This window comes from Mastomys coucha, unplaced genomic scaffold, assembly GCF_008632895.1.
Source record: "Mastomys coucha isolate ucsf_1 unplaced genomic scaffold, UCSF_Mcou_1 pScaffold8, whole genome shotgun sequence".
In the NCBI taxonomy this organism is placed as follows: domain Eukaryota; kingdom Metazoa; phylum Chordata; class Mammalia; order Rodentia; family Muridae; genus Mastomys; species Mastomys coucha.
The window spans coordinates 14,451,429-14,469,949 of NW_022196914.1; the positions used below are offsets into that span (position 1 = coordinate 14,451,429).

General features: G+C 37.5%; 1 pseudogene; it reads right to left on the minus strand.

Moving 5' to 3' along the window:
• Positions 1-10,804: 10,804 nt before the first annotated feature.
• LOC116083851 lies at positions 10,805-11,233 on the minus strand (annotated as a pseudogene).
• Between the last annotated feature and the right edge of the window lie 7,288 nt (positions 11,234-18,521).

The window sequence follows — 18,521 nt, forward strand, 5'->3', positions numbered from 1 at the left end:
AACTTATTTGATTAGATGGTATGCACAAAATTATAAAAACAAGCTGGGCAGTGGTGGCACATGCCTTTAATTCCAGCACTTGGGAGGCAGAGGCAGGTGTACTTCTGAGTTGGAGACCAGCCTGGTCTACAGAGTGAGCTCCAGGAAAGCCAGGGTTATACAGAGAAGCCCTGTCTCGAAAAACCAATATATCTATATTGGCATAGTTTCTTCTGCTGTAAGTTAGTGAAAGGAGTAACTTGGCCTGAGAAGGCTGACTCCATGACAGGCTGTAAACTAGCAGTTCAGGAGACCAGACCTGAGTTTCTGCCTCCTGGAACTGGGTAAGAAAGTTACAGGATCAATGGCAGTCTTATGGAAAAGAGGACTCTCTGCAGCTCCCTATGAGGCATGTCAATCAAGTATGCTTGAAGCAAATCCTTATTCAATCTGAGTATCACCCATTCCCCCAGAGACAGAACCCACCAATCAAAATATAGATCAACTAATTCTCCCTATTGTTCCTCTTTTTAACTTTAAAACTGAATCTACCAATTCAGTCAGGGTCCTTCCATCCAAATGGACTTGGACCCATGCATGTTGGAATTTCTTCAATAAATGTTCTTTGCTTTTACATACTATTTGAGTCTGGGGTATTTTTCATTGCAGATATTGTTGGAGACTATTGGAATGTAGATGTACAACTTAATTTCTAATAATTATGTAATTCATAGTAGTTCACATGTGCAATGCATTTTGAAAATACATAGAGATGATTTGCTTAATATATACTCACGTGGTTCACTTCTATATGCAATATAATGTACTGCTCCAAGTTAATTAATGTTTCCCTGGTTTACTATCCAGACTGTGTTGGAAGTGTCAGTGAATTAATCTAGTCACCATTATGTGTAATGGGCTGAAGTTACATCAATCTACTAAGTGATATTCCAATCAAAACTTGTGAAGGACTAATTCATCTGAGCAGGAACTAGCAGAATTGATTCTATTCCCAACACAAGAGCAGGGTACATGGTTCTATAATTTAAAATTAAATTTAGAATACACACACATGCATTTTTCAACATCAGTGAATTTTTTATCAGGTGTTGGTTGATGGAAGGTTGTGGTGGGTAACATTTGTTAACATAATTATACTAACCCAAGTGTAACAAATGTAGAGAATGTACTATTATTAATTTTAATGAATAATAAAATATAAATTACCAGTCTATGAGAAGAATATTAAAGATCATTTTAGATTCAATTTCATAATCCTTCAGGTTCATTAATAATCTTGTGAGTGAGTAATCAGAAGCACTGATAATACATTTTTTAGGCAAAAAATTCACTTACAGAGCCTAATGTCAATCATAATCATCTCTGATGGACTCATAGACACAGTATACCTACATATGCCCACAGATACATCATCATATATTTCCTTTAAAATTATGTGTGAGCTGCATGTGGAGTTATTAAAATATTTTTAAAACAAAACTTCCCTCATTTGTGAATGTCTAAAATGCTAATGTATATTTAAATCCTTAAAACAAACAAACAAGCAACAACCCTCAAGGAATGTAGATTTACTGCTGTGCAATAGTTCTTGCTTATCAAATCCCAGCAGTGATGTAATAAATGAAAAAATCTTAAATTGGTGGCATTTTTTAAAACTATATTATCAGACAGAGCTGTGTATTTAAATCAGTATGAAATTCAATAAGAAGATGCATTTACAATGTGGCTTCAAAAATATTCAGATCAGACATATTTATTTTTATTCAATTAAGAGACATTTGTATCAAATATGACAAAATAAAATTATTACTGTAAGAGTAAGTAAGAAATGTGAAGAAGACATTAAAACATGAAACTCTAAAATGTAATATTTGGCAAATCTGCAATAGAAAAGTTGAAATATTCTATATTATACTGACCATAAATAATGCTAAAAGCAGAGGATGAATTAGTCGGTCATCAATGGGAGGAGAGGCCCTTGGTCCTGTGAAATCCCTATGCCCCAGTGTGTGGGAATGCCAGGGCCTGGAAGCTGGAGAGGGTAGGTTGGTGAGCAGGGGATGAGGGAGGGGTAGGGTTTTTTTTCTGGAGGGGAAACCAGGAAAAGGGATAAAATTTGAAATGTAAATAAATATCTAAAAAAAAGGAATAAATTAAAAAAATAAAAATAAATAAAAAATAAAATATGTTTTTAAAAATTAAAATAAATTAAAAAGCAATTGAAAAATGCTAAAAGAAAATAAGAAAGTTAATTTGTTTTCATATTCTCTAACTTTATTGTGTTCATAAAAGATAAATATTAGTTTACAAATATCTGTATTTTATATACATATATATGTACATATATTATATATATGATATATATTATGTATGGCATATAATATATATCATATATATATGATATCCTTTGACTAATTTTTCCAGACATCTCTTTCTTTTTCTGTACTGTTCACATTCATTATTTTTCAAAACAGCATATGATAGACTTTTCTAGATATTGATGTGTAAATTATAATTCTCAACTTTTTAAGAGATAGTGAAAAAATTCCTTAGAATGTTTCTGTTCTCAACAAAGACAGTTAAACATTGACATCACTTGCTATATAATTGTATCTGTTAATTGTGTGCATGAAGAAATTATATTACCTTGGATGAACATTGATTTGCCAGGAACAATGTGCTTTTATGACTTCTGAGTCCTTCTGAAGCTCTCAGTGTGATGATTCATTTCCAAAATGAGGAATTCTTTTACGCACTAATCTTTGGATCATTTCGCTCTCAAGAATTGGCCAAGAAATCTGTGAAGTCACAGCCTTGGTCTTACTTCAGTTCGGTTTCAGCCATTTTTATAAGCACAACAGAAATATTCTTAGTACTGTAGTGTCCTCAACTGAGAATAATATTTATGAGTTATTCTTTCCCAGGCTTTGGTATTCCTTCTGTGTGCTTATTACCAGCAAGAAAAAAATTCATAACAAATAACAATCAAGAGTACTTACATATTATTGCATAATATTTTTTATCATGAATCAATTTAAACTTTTCTAATATTCTACTTTCCTTTTAAATAAAAATAAATTAAGAGTAGCCACAACTAACAGGCCGATAAGTGAATTTAAGATTACATAAAAAATGCAAGTATATAAAACATAACCTATGGCAACTTGAAGTGAAGATGAAATAGTAACAAGCGTGGAGTAATTTCTTTGAATTTGCTTTTTATTTATAACAGAATATACTGAAATAAAGAAGCAATGGTTTATACTAGAAATAATTATATTAAATAAGATAAAAATATAGGTTCTCCCAGTGTGATGATCATTTTTTGCAGATGTGTGGGAATACATTTTTCTGAAACTACATATTGCCTTGAAAAACTGAACTTTAGCCCGACAACATAACTGAGTTAATAATATGTCCTGACATATTTTAAAAAGCATATTGAATCTGTCATTCTACTGTAAATTCATCCTGATTTGTTTATTTGTCCCTAGAATGCAATGTAACCATTTATGTTTATTAATTCCCATGTAATCGGGTTTTAGAACCTAAGCTAAACACATAGCTTAAATCTGAAGCTGTGTACTTTTCCATGCCCCTTAACCCAAAATAAGATACACTGTTTGTGTTTGTGTGTGTATGAGTGTGTATGTGTGTGTGCACATACATGTGTGCACATGTGCATGTTTATGCCTATATAATTTGCTGAAAGTAGCTTAGTGTTTGAAAGCAACCTTAAACAAAAGAAAAGTCTCACAAATGATGGAAGAAACATTTGGATTTACATTAATAATGCTTACTCTTTCTAATGTAGTTCTGTGTCAGATTGCATCAGTAAAGTAAATTCTTCATCTTAACCTCTGTTAAACATTTCTTTAAAAATAAATCTTTAATTCTACCCCATTCCATGTTTTCTGTAAGGATTGAAAATGCAAAGCAAATCTCTTTATTAAGGAGAGACAATAGGGACAGACAAAAGTCAGGTATATATAATACACTAACTGACTACAATTCACAAATTACAGATAGCAGGAAGATACATGAAAAGAAGTAGAGGATGCAGATCTGGATTCATACTTGGTCTAAAATATTCCAAGAAGAAAGCTCTTTATTCTTTAAAGTAGTATCTATACACACGAAGGTACACAATAATAGTATTGCAATATTTGGACTTTTAAATGGTTGTGTATAAATATTATGAAGCATTGAAGTACTTATATTGTAGTAAAAATATTAAATCATTTAATATATTCCATGGGAAGTGTTAGTTGCCCAATTTTGATAGTTTTGCTGCTTACATATTTTGAACATTTACAAATAAAGGCAACAAAGGTGAGTGAAGTATATGTGAGATAAAACATACTTTCACATCTATTACTTTCAGATCCTTTGGACTTTTTTGAATGTAGGGCTCTCTGTGAGTTGTTCTACCTTTTTATAGAAATTCATATAAGCCCAATTGACAAGGTCAAAAACCAGAAGATTCATAAGGGACTTGCCTAGTGCAAAAAGAATTGGAGATCTCTAGAAAAAGGTGTCACATTTTTCTGTCACTGTCTCCACGGTCCTCTCTATACTATGCATCATCACACCTTTTGCTAATCATGTCTCCCGAGACACTAGAAACAATAAAACAAATGATTATTCTTATGTCACCAGGTCTAGTTCTTGATTGCAGGAAAGTTTCCCAACTGAATAGCTGTACACAAAGGAACTTATCTGCATCAACAACCTACTTTAATTTATTTGAGACAAGATAAACCAGTGGGAGACCATAGAGAAACTCTTCTGGCTGCTCCAGCAGACCAACAGAGGCTCCATGGGGTTTTCAATTTCCCATCTGGACCTCAGCCATCTGCAGATCACTGCAGGATGGGAACCCGAGAGAGAATGGCTGCCTCACTGAGTTAAAGACACGAAGACATACCATACAATGCAGCCCAGTGGAAATAAAAGTATTCTCAGAGGAAGAAAATATTTTACAAAGACGAGGAAATTGACCTGAAGATTATGGCAGAGGAACTTGTGCTAATTGCTGGAGAGAGAGGAGAGAGAATCTTTAGAGACAAGTAACAGACTGCCATGACATCTACGATTTACCAGGTAGTCACATTCCCACATGGAACACAGCAAAGTGATTGCTAGCCTTTTTTAGTATTTGAAAGGATAGCAGCTCTGACAGGAGCTTGGGAGGAAATACAAAAACAAGAAAATAGTGTCTGTATATACTTCTAATTTTTTTCTGAGTACACAATATATTTCATATCACTATTCTGTCTAAATAAAGAAAACTAGCACATCTGAATCTGTAAATATTGAAAGTAAAGGTTAAATTCAACAAAGTGAGTAAATGTCACAGTCACCAAAAAAAAAAAGAAGAGACTGAACAGAAGACCGAGTTTTCTTTTCATTTCAAACAGTTCCAATAAATGCAAAGCACCATCTTCAACAAGGAAATGGTAAGAATCTAACTGCATGTGCAATCATGTATGGTGAAACACTTTCATTGATACGATGAAAAAGAACTCCAAGTATACCAATGAAAAATATTTTTCAGTACAAACAGGAGCCTAAATATGAGCAAAAGCCTCAGAACATGAATACCTCTCCGGGGCACTTACACTGTGGCTTTGAACTCTAAGTGGCAACAGGAAACCGAACTAGAACAAACTGTTACAAATCCCCACAAATATACACAAGCTTTAAGATCATCAGTGTGCAATATGTTCTCCAGCAGTGTTACCACCATAATGCATGTTCTTTGTAGAACATTTCAGAAATAAATAGATGGTGCTTTTTCCTGTAATTGAGAAATAAATGTTTTCAGTGTGGATCTGTTTTATTTTCTCCCAAATGTTTCTCTCACAGGCATCGATGTCAGAAAATTATTTCCTTACTTACTGAAAGAAAATTCACTGTAAATGGTCATTTCATTATATAAATTCAAAGGAAATACATATTAGTTTATTTCCAGAAATATATCTTACCATTAGTATGAATATAAAAGGTTGTGTCCAGTAATATTAATGTTGATATTTTCAGACCATGCTTTAAGAATAGACATAACTTTATTTCAATTATAATTTTATTTTAATTTCAGTGATTCTCTTCGGTTTGCTAAGAAACTAACAAACACAAACCTAAACCCCATATGTAGAAAGAGAAGTTAGAGGTCCTTTGTTACCTACTACATAGTGAATTTTTGCATAAGACCTTTCCCTCCATCCCTGCCTTTGCCTCTCTCCTTCCTACTCTCCATCCTAGTCAACTTCTCACTCTACTCCCTTTTACGTTTCTCTAAATTTTAGGATATTTAGTTCCAGCTGCTACCACATTGATATTGCAAAGGAAATCTGAGTGTTCTGCTGTGGTGAATGTGGGGGACAGCACTGCTTTAAAAACCTCACAGACTTGTTGTCACAGGGGCTGTCGCCAGGTTGTCGCCAGGATGAACAGATTACTCATCAAAATCAAGCATGCTTTATCATCTAAGTCAGGCCATCTTTGAAAACTTACAGACAGAAAATTTAGTAGTGAAAATTAGATTTCATATCAGACACTGCTTGGTTTTTCCCAAAGGTCCTTTGGCCAGCTTGAGTCTTAGGAATAGTTATCAGCCACAGAGTCTCTGAAGTAATAAAAACATGACTGTGGAAATGACCAGGCTCCACTCTTGGACATACTGAAGGGCACACTCAGAGGAGCTTCCCTAGGCAGTATCCAAAGCTACTATGATGAGATTTCATGGCTGCAAACAGAAGGAGAGGAAGCCAATATGAAATCCATCGATCTTATATTAAATTATGGTACTTAAGTCATTATTCAACATTTAAAAGCTGCTTTATTTATAATAGCCAAAAACTGAAAACAACTTAGATGTTCCTCAGTGATAAAATTGATAAATAAAATGTGGTATATTTCCACAATGAAGTATAACTCAGCTGTTTTTTAAAAAATGCTATCATGAAATATGCAGGCAAATAGATGGAAATAGAAAATCACCCTGAGTGACACAGACCCAGAAAGATCAATATAGTAAGCATTCATTTATAAGTAGATATTTTAAATTAAATACAATAAGCAAGCTATAATCCCAGACCCAGAGTGAGTTAAGCAAAGAAGAGTGACTAAGGGAGTATGCCTGGAGCTTCCTGAGTGAGCCAGGTGGAGATGGGAGCAGTGGATTCAGGTGGGCACGTAGGGAGATAATGTGGGGAGAAATAACTGGCATAAGAGGGCATTTGAAGTATTTTGGGAAAACCTAGTGGAGTAGAAGCTTTCCAGAATCTATGAAGGTGATCCTAAGTGGGATCTTTAGTAATGGGGAATAACAGAGTCTCAAATGGCCATCACTTGAAGCCAGGAATGTCTTCCACTGGAGGGAATGGGTTGCATTCAATTGAGTTATTGGCCAAGGGTATCCCATAGAAACTCCCAAACAACTCAAGTTGTTGCTAAACAAAGATTTTTTTCCTCTGAATATGATAGCCAGCAGAAACTCATTGCTGTGGACAACACATGTATAACTCATTGAACCAGTAGAAGTCATGTTGGTGGCACCTTCTTTCCTAGATTCTATTGTCTGTGGTCTGGGAAGGTACTCTGAAGGCTACCAAAAGAGAAATGTGGACACCAACCCAGCCACCAAACTTTGGATCTACAATCTTTTGGCACAAAACTTGTAGGAGAAGTCAACCAATGCTTGATTTAACTTAAGACCCACTACTTGAGAGGAACTCATACTCTAAAGCCAGTAAGCAAGAACCACAGATGAGATAGATAGCCCAGAGACCTAGGGTAGAACAAAACATTACTGCCCAAACAAAACAAACAACAGTAAGAACATACCCCTAAAGATATTCTGCTATAATCATAGATCACTGCCTTATCTAATCATTGAACATCTGAGAGGCTTTCTGCAGCAGCAGATGAAAACAAATGCAGATACCCACAGACATCGGTGTCTAAGTTGGAGATCTCTATCAAGCCCCTCCCTCAGAGCTCAAGGAAGTCCACAAAAGAGAAGGAAAGAATAAAAGAGCCAGAGGGCATGGAGGACGTCAGGAGAATAAGGCCCTCTGAACCAACTAAGCAAGGCTCGAATGAGCTCATAGAACCTGAAGAAGCAAGCACAGAGCCTGCAAGGATCTGCACCAGGTCCTCTGAATATATATTTTAACTATTAGCTTAGTATTTTTATGCAACTCCTGACTGTGAGAACAAGTGTGTCTCTCTGACTTTTGTGCCTGTTCTTGAAACTCTTCCTTCTATTGGGCTGCCACATCCAATTTCACTGTAATGAATTTGCTTCATCTTAATATATTTGGGGGGGCATATGCCTTTAATTCCAGCTACATACAAACTCTTCTTTGGCTGGATAGCACTGTAGGTGTCTAGGATCTACACTGTAGGTGTAAGTCGACCTTATGATACTTGCTTTAAGAGGGCTCAGTCTATCAATTTGTCTACATGTGAGCACCCTCTCCACCTCCGTTGCATTCTTTCCTGATCCTGCTGGCCTTCCCAGTAGCCACTGGACCCCATTTCCTCTCAGCACTTCAGAAAGTGAACTTCTGTGTTTGCTTCATTCTTCTAAGCAGTGACAAGCACTCTTCAGTTCTGCTTCCTCACACAGAGTCTTCCAGCTCCTCTCTACATAGATCCATGATAACTAAGGGTCTCTTCTGTAGCCACTCCTGCCTCCAGCCCATCACATTTTTCATTTTTGATAAGCAGGGTCTTCTGACTCCACAGGCCTCCTCATCCACTCTTCCAGCCTGTAGAGAGCAGTCTAAGCAACTTCTACTCATCCTCCCCATCACTAATTGAAAACACCTGTCTTGTCTATTTCATTATCCCCTTCCATATAGCTGTTTCCTCCAAGCTGGCTATGAGCACTACTGTCTTGAGTCACAGTAGCCTGTGATCCATTACAGAACTTCCTGAGATCTAGCCTGCTAACATCCCTTAATGTTAATCCCTCACAGAGTTCTCTCCTTTCAAGCATTTTCCCCAGTTTTTCCCTTACTTTCCCTCCAGAAATGAGGTAGAGTATGCGGGGGGTAGTTGGGAGGTCAAGAAGTTCAACCTTGTATGCATGTATGTATGTATGTATGTATGTATGTATGTATGTATGTGTGTATGCATATTTGTATGTTTGGCTGCCCTGGAGCTCTCCATTCTATGTATTACACCAGGCTGACTTCAAACTCCAGAGGCTGGAATTTAAGATGTGAGGACACAGTGGTCCTGATTTCTAGCATTGAGACAGGAGCGTAATCACTCACTCCTTCCATATCATCCCTGTAAGAGAATACCTGTCACTCAGTATTGGACCAGAGGTTTGGATTAGGCATCTATCTCATGAGGAGTTTTTAGTGTTTAGGTCTTCCAATCTGGCCTATGAAGGAAAGATCTTAATTTGAAGATGACAATATGAGCTCTTCAAGGCCACTTCAAATACATTCTCCAAGACAGCCCCTTGTCCCCAAAATGAAGCATGTCTACCACAAGGCTAAGGACCTTAGAGGTTAAGTGCTCCCCATGGTGTGCTTCCCTCCTGTCTCCAGGGCAGGAAGAGTAGAGCCAAAGTTCTTTCATTCAACTGTGTTTCATTCTTTAAACATTGCAAGGTATTTGGGGGACTGGCTCAGTGAACAAGAGCACTTGCTGTGCATGAAGACCTGAGTCTGTACCATTAGAACTAAAGTTAGAGAAAAGTCTGCTGTGTTCCAGCTAGACATGCCTGGAGCCCCAAGGTAAAAGCACAAAGAGAAAGTGAAGACAGATTGTTGGGACTTTTGGTCATCCAGCCTAGATCTAGGTTCAGTGAGGCAGAGCTCATTTCAAAGAACAGAAATATGGGTATTCACCCAATGTCTTCTCCTAGTCTCCTTACACATACATAAATATGTACAACACACAAACATAAATAAAAACAACTTCAGGGCTAGAATACTGATCAATGGTACAGCACTTTTCTAGCATGTACAACACTTTGGACAGAACTGACTCCTGAAAGTTATTCCCTGACATGTACCATGGATCATGTACCCTTCCCCACAAACAAATATAATTCTTTAAAGAAATCAAATAATGACAGTTTTCTGGTTTATCTACTCCCTTTACAACCAAGTAACAACATTCCTCCCCCATAGTTTTTTATATATCATTTTAGCTTCAAACACTACAAAATACAGTGAAGGAGTTAGAGAAAGGACCAATGGAGCTGAGGGGTTTGCAGCCCCTTAGGACTAACAACAATATGAACTAAGTAGTACCCTCAGAGCTCCCAGGGTCTCAACCACCAACCAAGGACCGCACACAGAGGGGCCTGATTGTTCTGGCAGCATGTGTATAGTAGAGGGTTGCAATTTGATCATCAATAGGATGAGAGGAGCTCGGCCCTGTGAAAGTTCTGTGCCCCAGTGTAGGGGAATGCCAGGGCCAATAAGTGGGAGAGGGTGGGGTGGCAGGCATGGGGAGGTGGGAGGCAGCAGGGGTTTGTTTTGGTTGTTTTTGTTTGTTTCTTTGTTTTTTGGAGGGGAAACTGGGAATGGAGAAATTTACATGTAAATAAAGAAAATATCTAATAATAAAAAAAAATTGAAATGTCAAGAACAAAAAATAATAACATGGGATCCAAAAACCACGGTCTGAGGCAGGAGGACTGTTACGACTCTGAGAACTAAAGAGGCATTCTCTTTCAGTAAAGGAAAAACTACCAAAGAATTCCCAGTGTTTTCTGAAGGGACATTCCTGCATGAGGCCCACCCAGGGTTCGGATTGTGGTGCTGTCTGGCCATTAGTTCTGGAAGCTGCGCTTCGTCTGGATATCATCGAGAATCTGCTGCAGTTTCTCATCTTCAAAATGCCCTTCCCGGCTTGGAATCAGAACTTTTCACTCTTCAGCAGTCTCCGGGCAAAAGTTGGCTAAACAGGCCAGCTCCAACTTATGTAGCTTTTTCTGGAGAAGCAAGCTACGGAGACAGGCAATGGTCTCCCTGTTTTTGAAATGGCTGAAACAGGCTGTATAGTTGAGGGTTTTCATGAAGACCACCAAGAGCTCCTGTTCATCCTCTGCACTCACATTCTACTGCTTTCTATGCTCTAGAAGCATGTGAACTTCAGAGTTTAGGAGAGTCTCAGCTATTTCAAACTCTTTGGGAAAGATGAGCTGGGAAGCATCTTCTTCTACTTCGCCAGCACAAGGATCGCTTCCATCTGCCGCCATTGCTTTAGGATCTCTTGCTATGTTTTATTTTGTCATCTTTGGCTCTTATAGAAGTGTTTGGTTCCAATGAGAGACAAAAAGGGAGTGGATCAAGAGGGATGGAATGGGATGAGAAACTGGAGGAGTATAGAGAAGAGAAATAGCAAAAAAGAAGGCTGTGTGCCTAGATCCTTGAGGTAGGAAGATTGCTTGACGCTAAAAGTGTCTCAAGGCCATCAATGGAAACATTGGGTGTCGGTCTCTGAAAAGCTTTAAATAAACAAAATGAAACAAAATATACCCAAAATTCACATAAACTTAGATTACAACGGCAGGAAATTAAATGTGAATATCTGTAACATTTATAATATTTTTCAATTTAGATATGAAATAGAAATTAATTTTGCTATTTTTCAGCTACATAAAAATCTACTTCTACTGTCATTTTTATTTTATTTCAAAAGAATATCTGACACTGAGTAGAAGTGTTTTTAACCTATTTTTACCAGATATATGGATGTAATATCACTATTTTGAAATATGCCAAGTTCACCTCTAATAACAAACAGTTGTGCCCCTGCCTCTCAGGGCATCTCTCTCTTAGTTGTGGATATCTTCTCTTATGAAAAGGGCAAAGTAACTGTCAGTTTTGAATAATAGTATTGCAATAAAAAAATCTCCCTCCACTTAAGGAAGATTCACGAATTGAATCATTTAACTATAAGTTCACACATGGATATTAATGGGAGTAGTAGAAGTTACAGCTTAGATATATAGCATTTCTGGGGTGAGTGACTGGAATTGTGGTTGATTTTAAAAAGCACAGGTGAAGAAATGTCCTTAGAAATATTCAGAAATCTAATTCATGACCATTGTGTATTTTTTTCTTTTTTCTTAGATATTTTCTTTATTTACATGTCATATGATATCTCATTTCCCAGTTTCCCCTCCAAAAAAAAGTAAAATAAAATAAAATAAAAAACCCTGTTCCCTCCCCCGACCCCTTGCTCACCAACCCACCCTCTCCCTCTTGCTGGCCCTGGGATTCCCCTAGACTGGGGAACCTTCACGGGGCCAAGGGCCTCTCCTGCCCTTGATGACCAACTAGGCCACCCTCTGCTATACATATAGTGCTGGAGCCATTAAGTTCTACCATGTGTACTCTTTGGTTGGTGGTTTAGTCCTTGGGAGCTCTGAGGGTAGTAGTTAGTTCATATTGTTCGTCCTAAGGGGCTACATACCCTTCAGCTACTTGGGTCCTTTCTCTAACTCCTTCATTGGGGACCCTGTGCTCAGTCCAATGGATGGCTATGAGCCCCTACTTCTGTATTAGTCGGGTACTGGCAGAGCCTCTCAGGAGATAGCTATATTAGGTTTCTGTCAGTCAACACTTGCTGGCATCCACAATAATGTCTGGATTTGATGATTGAATATGGGAAGGATTTCTAGGTGGAGCAGTCTCCAGATTGTCCTTCCTTCAGTCTCTGCTCCATAGTTAGTCTCTACAACTCCTTCCATGGGTATTTTGTTCCCCCTCTTAAGAAGGAATGAAGTATCCACTTTGTTCTTCTTTCTTCTTGAGTTTCTTGTGGTTTATGGACTGTACTTTGTATATTGTGCTCTTCTGGGCTAATATCCACTAATATCACAGAGTGTATAACATGTGTGTTCTTTTGAGACTGGGTTACCTCACTCAGGATGATATTCTCCAGATCCATCCCATTTCCCTAAGAATTTCATAAATTCATTGTTTTTAATAGATGAGTAGTACTCCATTGTGTAGATGTACCACATTTTCTGGATCCATTCCTCTATTGAGGAACATCTGGGTTGTTTCCAGTTTCTGGCTAATATAAATAAGGCTGCTATGAACATAGTGGAGCATTTGTCCTTATTACATGTTGGGGCATCTTCTGGGTACATGCCCAGGAGTGGTATAGCTGTGTCCTCTGGTTGTACTATGTCCAGTTTTCTGAGGAACCACCAAACTGATTTCCAGAGTGGTTGTACCAGCTTGCAACCCCACCAGCAATGGAGGAGTGTTCCTCTTTCTCCACAACCTCTCCAGCATCTGCTGTCACCTGACTCTGATCTTATCCATTCTGACTGGTGTGAGGTGGAATCTCAGGGTTGTTTTGATTTGCATTTCCCTGATGACAAAGGATGTTGAACATTTCTTTAGGTGATTTTCAGCTATTTGGTATTCCTCAGTTGAGAATTCTTTGTTTAGCTCTGTACCCCATTTTTAATAGGATTATTTGGTTCTCTGGAGTCTTTAAACATCTCTAATGCATATTGCCTTGTGTAATTTCAGACTTGTATTGATGTATTTTGATGATATTCACCACTAAATATATTCTCTGAAAACCTCCCTTCCTCCTCCCAATAATCCCCCTTATATTGTTATGTCTCTTTAGGAGATATGTGTGACCCCCCCGGAATTTAATTAGAGTTGCTTATATGAGCATGTGTGGGGATTGTCTCTCAGTGTCTAACAATGTACCTGTGACTATTTAAAAATGGATCTTTGCCTCCCACAGCAAGTATGAACTGTCAATTTTTCCTCAGGGAATACTGGGGACACAGGAGCTATCAATCTGCAGTGCAGAGAGGAATGGAGATGTACCCGCTCCATTGCAAAGAGTTTGTGAGTGCAATTGTTGTATCATATCCAGCTCTTCACAGTAGTCTGCTCAGCTCCTGGCTCTTCTGTTGTTTCCTTTTCTCTCTTCTGTGATTTTCTCAGAGGCGCTTATCAAATTGCCTTCCAAATATCCATATTGCCCTTTAAATACCACTTTCTACTCCTGGTCTCGAGATCCTAATTTCCAATAGTGAATGGTTACTGAAGAGACTCTAGTGTTAGAAAACTAGAATAAGCTGACCTGACTATTGCATGCTCAACCCTAAACAGGGCATCTACATCTCCTGCTCTAAGATTTCTTGACTGCAGCTCTATAAAGATGCCAACACCTTGGTGGAGGAACAGCCTACTCCACAGCCAGGTGCAGGGCATCCCCAATCTGTCAAGAAAAAGTGCTTCTGTAGTGAACCAAATATATTCGTGGACTTTGAGAAATAGCTGTAACCTATGAAGTATTTTTACCTTCCTTTGAGTTTTGGATTACACATTATTCTTTTTGAAATTTTCAGTTCTACATAATGAATAGTAAAATGAATTTAAAGGTGTACATAAAACTGGCCAACTATACAGCTAATTTATTTTAAATTATTTCTTGTTGTTGGATAACATTTAGTAAACCACATCAATTTGTGTTAAAATCACCGTTTTTGTCCTTTGGCAAAATATTTTCTTCAACTGGATACTGGTGGTTAAGTCGTGTATGTGTTATATATGCATGAAAACATATACACATGTGTGTGTGTGTGTGAGTGTGTATGTATGTATTTGTATTCTTCCATGTGTTTGAGTGTATGCGTATACATTGTGACACTGATATTGGGTGTCTTCCACTATGGCTTTATTTATTGAAGCAGGACCTGTCACTTAACCTGAACCTCATTTATTTGGCTGTTCTAGCCTTATAGCTTGTGCTGAGGATGATTTGCCTCTGCTTCTTGTATACTAAGATAACAGGAAGACAAGCATGATGCCTTACAGTCTTTCTATAGTGCTGGAGATCCAAACTCCCTTTTGCATGCTTTAGGACTGCCCACAAAACTGTCACCCAGAATCTCTTCTGCAGTTCTAATGGACTAATTAAAAATATTTGTTCTACTAGGATTTTTAAAAAGGCAAAATATTAAATTGTAAAGTAGATCACATTCTTTTCTGAAAATAGACAACAATAACTGAATAGCTCTGAGAGCATTCCTCACAAACTTTTCAAAACTCATTTTGTCACTGCAAGTGTTTAGGGAATTTGTAGAGCTAGAACTTTCTCCAGTTTCTGATAGGCACAGCACGTCAATGTAAGTTGCAGGTAGACACTCCTGTGCATTAATTAGAAAAGGTCAAGCTGTGCAAAGGAAATGAGTGCAGTTCATATGGGTAAGAGCTTAGAAAGTACAAGCTGTGACAATGAATTCCAAATCTTCACTAATTACCGGTGCTTTCTACAAATAAAATGATACTGAATGTGCAAGCATGCTCAAGACAGAACTTTTTGCCTTCCACAGAGGTTTGAAGAAAATTAAAAATATGCTTTTTAAAGTAATATGCAACTTTTAATACTCCTTTAAAACTTATAATGTATTATTCTGGTACTGGGAGATGGGTATGTGTTTATTCCTATTTTAACAATAAGAATCAATATTCTGAGCAACTTGTAAGGTTCACGCAGATTGTCACTAATAAGATGAATGGAAATGTACCATATATTTTTGAAAATAATTTTACATTTTGATGTCTTTTGAAAAACAGCATTTTGTTTGATTCACATCGTATTTTCATGTAAATCTTATGATGTTTTAGGATCAGGTTTAAACAAAGAAGCAGAATGCATGAAGTTTAATTCCTTATTAAACCTATACTTTAGGTGTCATCAAAGCCATATCAAACCAATACATTCATATAATCTTTTAAATCCTAACCATGCTATAATTTCATAATAGAATTAATAGAATATATTTGAATTTTACTCATACTTATAAGTAGCATCAAATGTATAGAAGCACTTAATTCACATAGTTAGTAGGATCTTTGTAGATCAGGCTGTATTCCAAACTCACCTTTGAGATCAGTATGAAGTGGCTTGACCTAGAAGAGATTTCTAATATAAATAAATAAAATACTATTTAGTGTTTTATTTCTGTGAAAAGAAGTAATGACAATAGTAAATTTATTTAAAAAATAATTAGAGCTGGCTTACAGTTCAGAGCTTTAGCCAATAATTGTTATGGCAGGAAGCTTGGCGGCATGCAGGCAAACATGGTACTGTAAAAGTGGCTGAAAGCTCTACATCTTGATTCACAGACAGCCGAAAAAGACTGCTCCACTGTGTGTGAATTGAGTCTGAGACCTCAAATCCTGTCCTTAGTGACCATTTCCTCTAACAATGCCTTACCTACTCCAACAAGACCTTACTTAATAGGGATACTCTCTATGGGTCTATGGGGGCGATTTTATTCAAACTACTACAAATGAATACACAGAGATTTCTGACTATAGCATATGGTAAGTATATACCACATACTTATCATATCATTATCACATACATCAATTACATATCACATAGCATATGTAATTGATGCATATATATGTTATTTCTATTCATATATGAGATATAATGCAAAATATAATATAGTAGAAAGAGAAGAACAATAAAAGGGGATTTTGTCTTTTCCCTATTACATCAAGTAGGAAACAAAAGTGAAGAAGGTACACAACGTAAAATTCACAGTCACTTGGGCTGGGAATAAAATCTTAGTTTATTAAGATGTTCATGGCTGTTGAGCAGCCTGGCCAATTCCTGTCCAAATCTTATAGCCTTCGTGCTTCCCAGGAGGTCCTCACTGACCAAAGACACAGGTGAGAATTTTACCCAAATACCCATGTCAGCTGGAACACCCACATAACGTAGCAGACTCAGGACCTACTGGCACCCAACCTCTACCCCGAGCTCCACCTCCCTTCCAGTCCACTTCCCCACACAGGTTAGACCAGTGACTAAGTCTACAACCTGGGCTCCTCCCACAGTAACTATAGATACACAGTAACTATAGATACAGGAGATCCACATTATCCAGGGCACAAGAGGCCTGCTCTAACCAGAGAAAAAAGAGGCCCACACTAACCAGAGACAACACTGCCTGCCTCCAAGGAGGCCAGATCAAACTCAGATCACAGAGCTCTACTTGCCTTCAAGGAGGCCTGCTCCAGTCAGAGACACCTAGTTAACACAAGAGAGAACCAGATGGCCAGAGGCAATCACAGGACCATAGGCAACAGAACCCAATACAATTTGGCACTATTAGAATCTAGTTCTCTCACCAAACCAAGTCCTGGCTACCCTAACATACATGAAAAACAAGATACTGAGATACAATCCCATCTCATGGACATGATAGAGGCCTTATATAGAATATAAAGGACTCCCTTAAAGAAATACAGGCAAACAGATAGAAGCCCTTAAAGAAGAAACAAATAAATCCCTCAAAGAAATACAGGAAAATACAATCAAGCAGGTGAAGGAATTGAACAAAAACTTTCCAAGAACTAAAAATGGAAATAGAAACAATAAAGAAAATATAAAGAGAAGCAAACTTAGAGATGGGCAACTTAGGAAAGAGATCAAGAGCTACAGACTCAAGTATCACTACAAAATACAAGAGATAGAAAAGAGAATCTCTGGCCTAGAAGATATCATAGAAAATATTGACACATTAGTCAAAGAAAGTACAAAGGGTAAAAGGCTCATAACTGAAAATATTCAGGAAATTCAGGACACAATGAAGAGATCAAACCTAAGAATAATAGGAGTAGAAGAAGGTGAAGAATTCCAGCTCATAGGGCCAGAAAACATCCTCAACAAAATCAGAGAAGAAATTTCCCTACCCTAAAGAAGAAGATTGCCATAAATGTTCAAGAAGCTTACAGAACACCAAATAGATTGAACCAGAAAAAAAAAAAAAAAAAACTTCTCATCACATAATAATCCAAACACTAAATGCACAGAACATTAAAAGTTGTAAGGGAAAAAATATCAAGTAACATATAAAAGCAGACCTATCAGAATTACATCAGACTTCTCAACAGAGATTTTAAAAGTCAGAAGATCCTGGGCAGATGTCATCCAGACCCTAAGAAAACACAAATGCTGGCCCAGGATACTCTACCAGCCAAACTCTCTATCATCATAGATGGAGAAACCAAGATATTTATGGTAAAACCAAATTTTAACAGTATCTTTCTATTAATTCAGCCAGACAGACAATACTGGAATGAAACCTCCAACTCAAGGAGGGTAACTACACCTAAGAAAACACAAGAAACTAGACAGATGACAACAAACACAAAAGAAAAGAGTCATAACGCATGTGGGGCAGTGGGCTGTTCTGGCAGCCTGGGTCCAGTCAAGCTACTGGCTTGGAACCCCGGAGCACCCACTGAGCAGAGCAAATTTTCTCACAAGGGATGGCAGGAGTTTGGTGGTAGCTCCTGAGACCTGGGCTCAGATTTCAGCCCCAACCCCCCACAATGACCCCAGCAGGAGAGGTGTGTAATATTGGTCAAGCCCTCTTACATGCAAATAAAGATTCTCAGCCCAAATCAAAGGGAGATAACTGCTGTCGAAATCTAAATGACCCCCAAAACTGTATATATGACATATATATATATATATATATA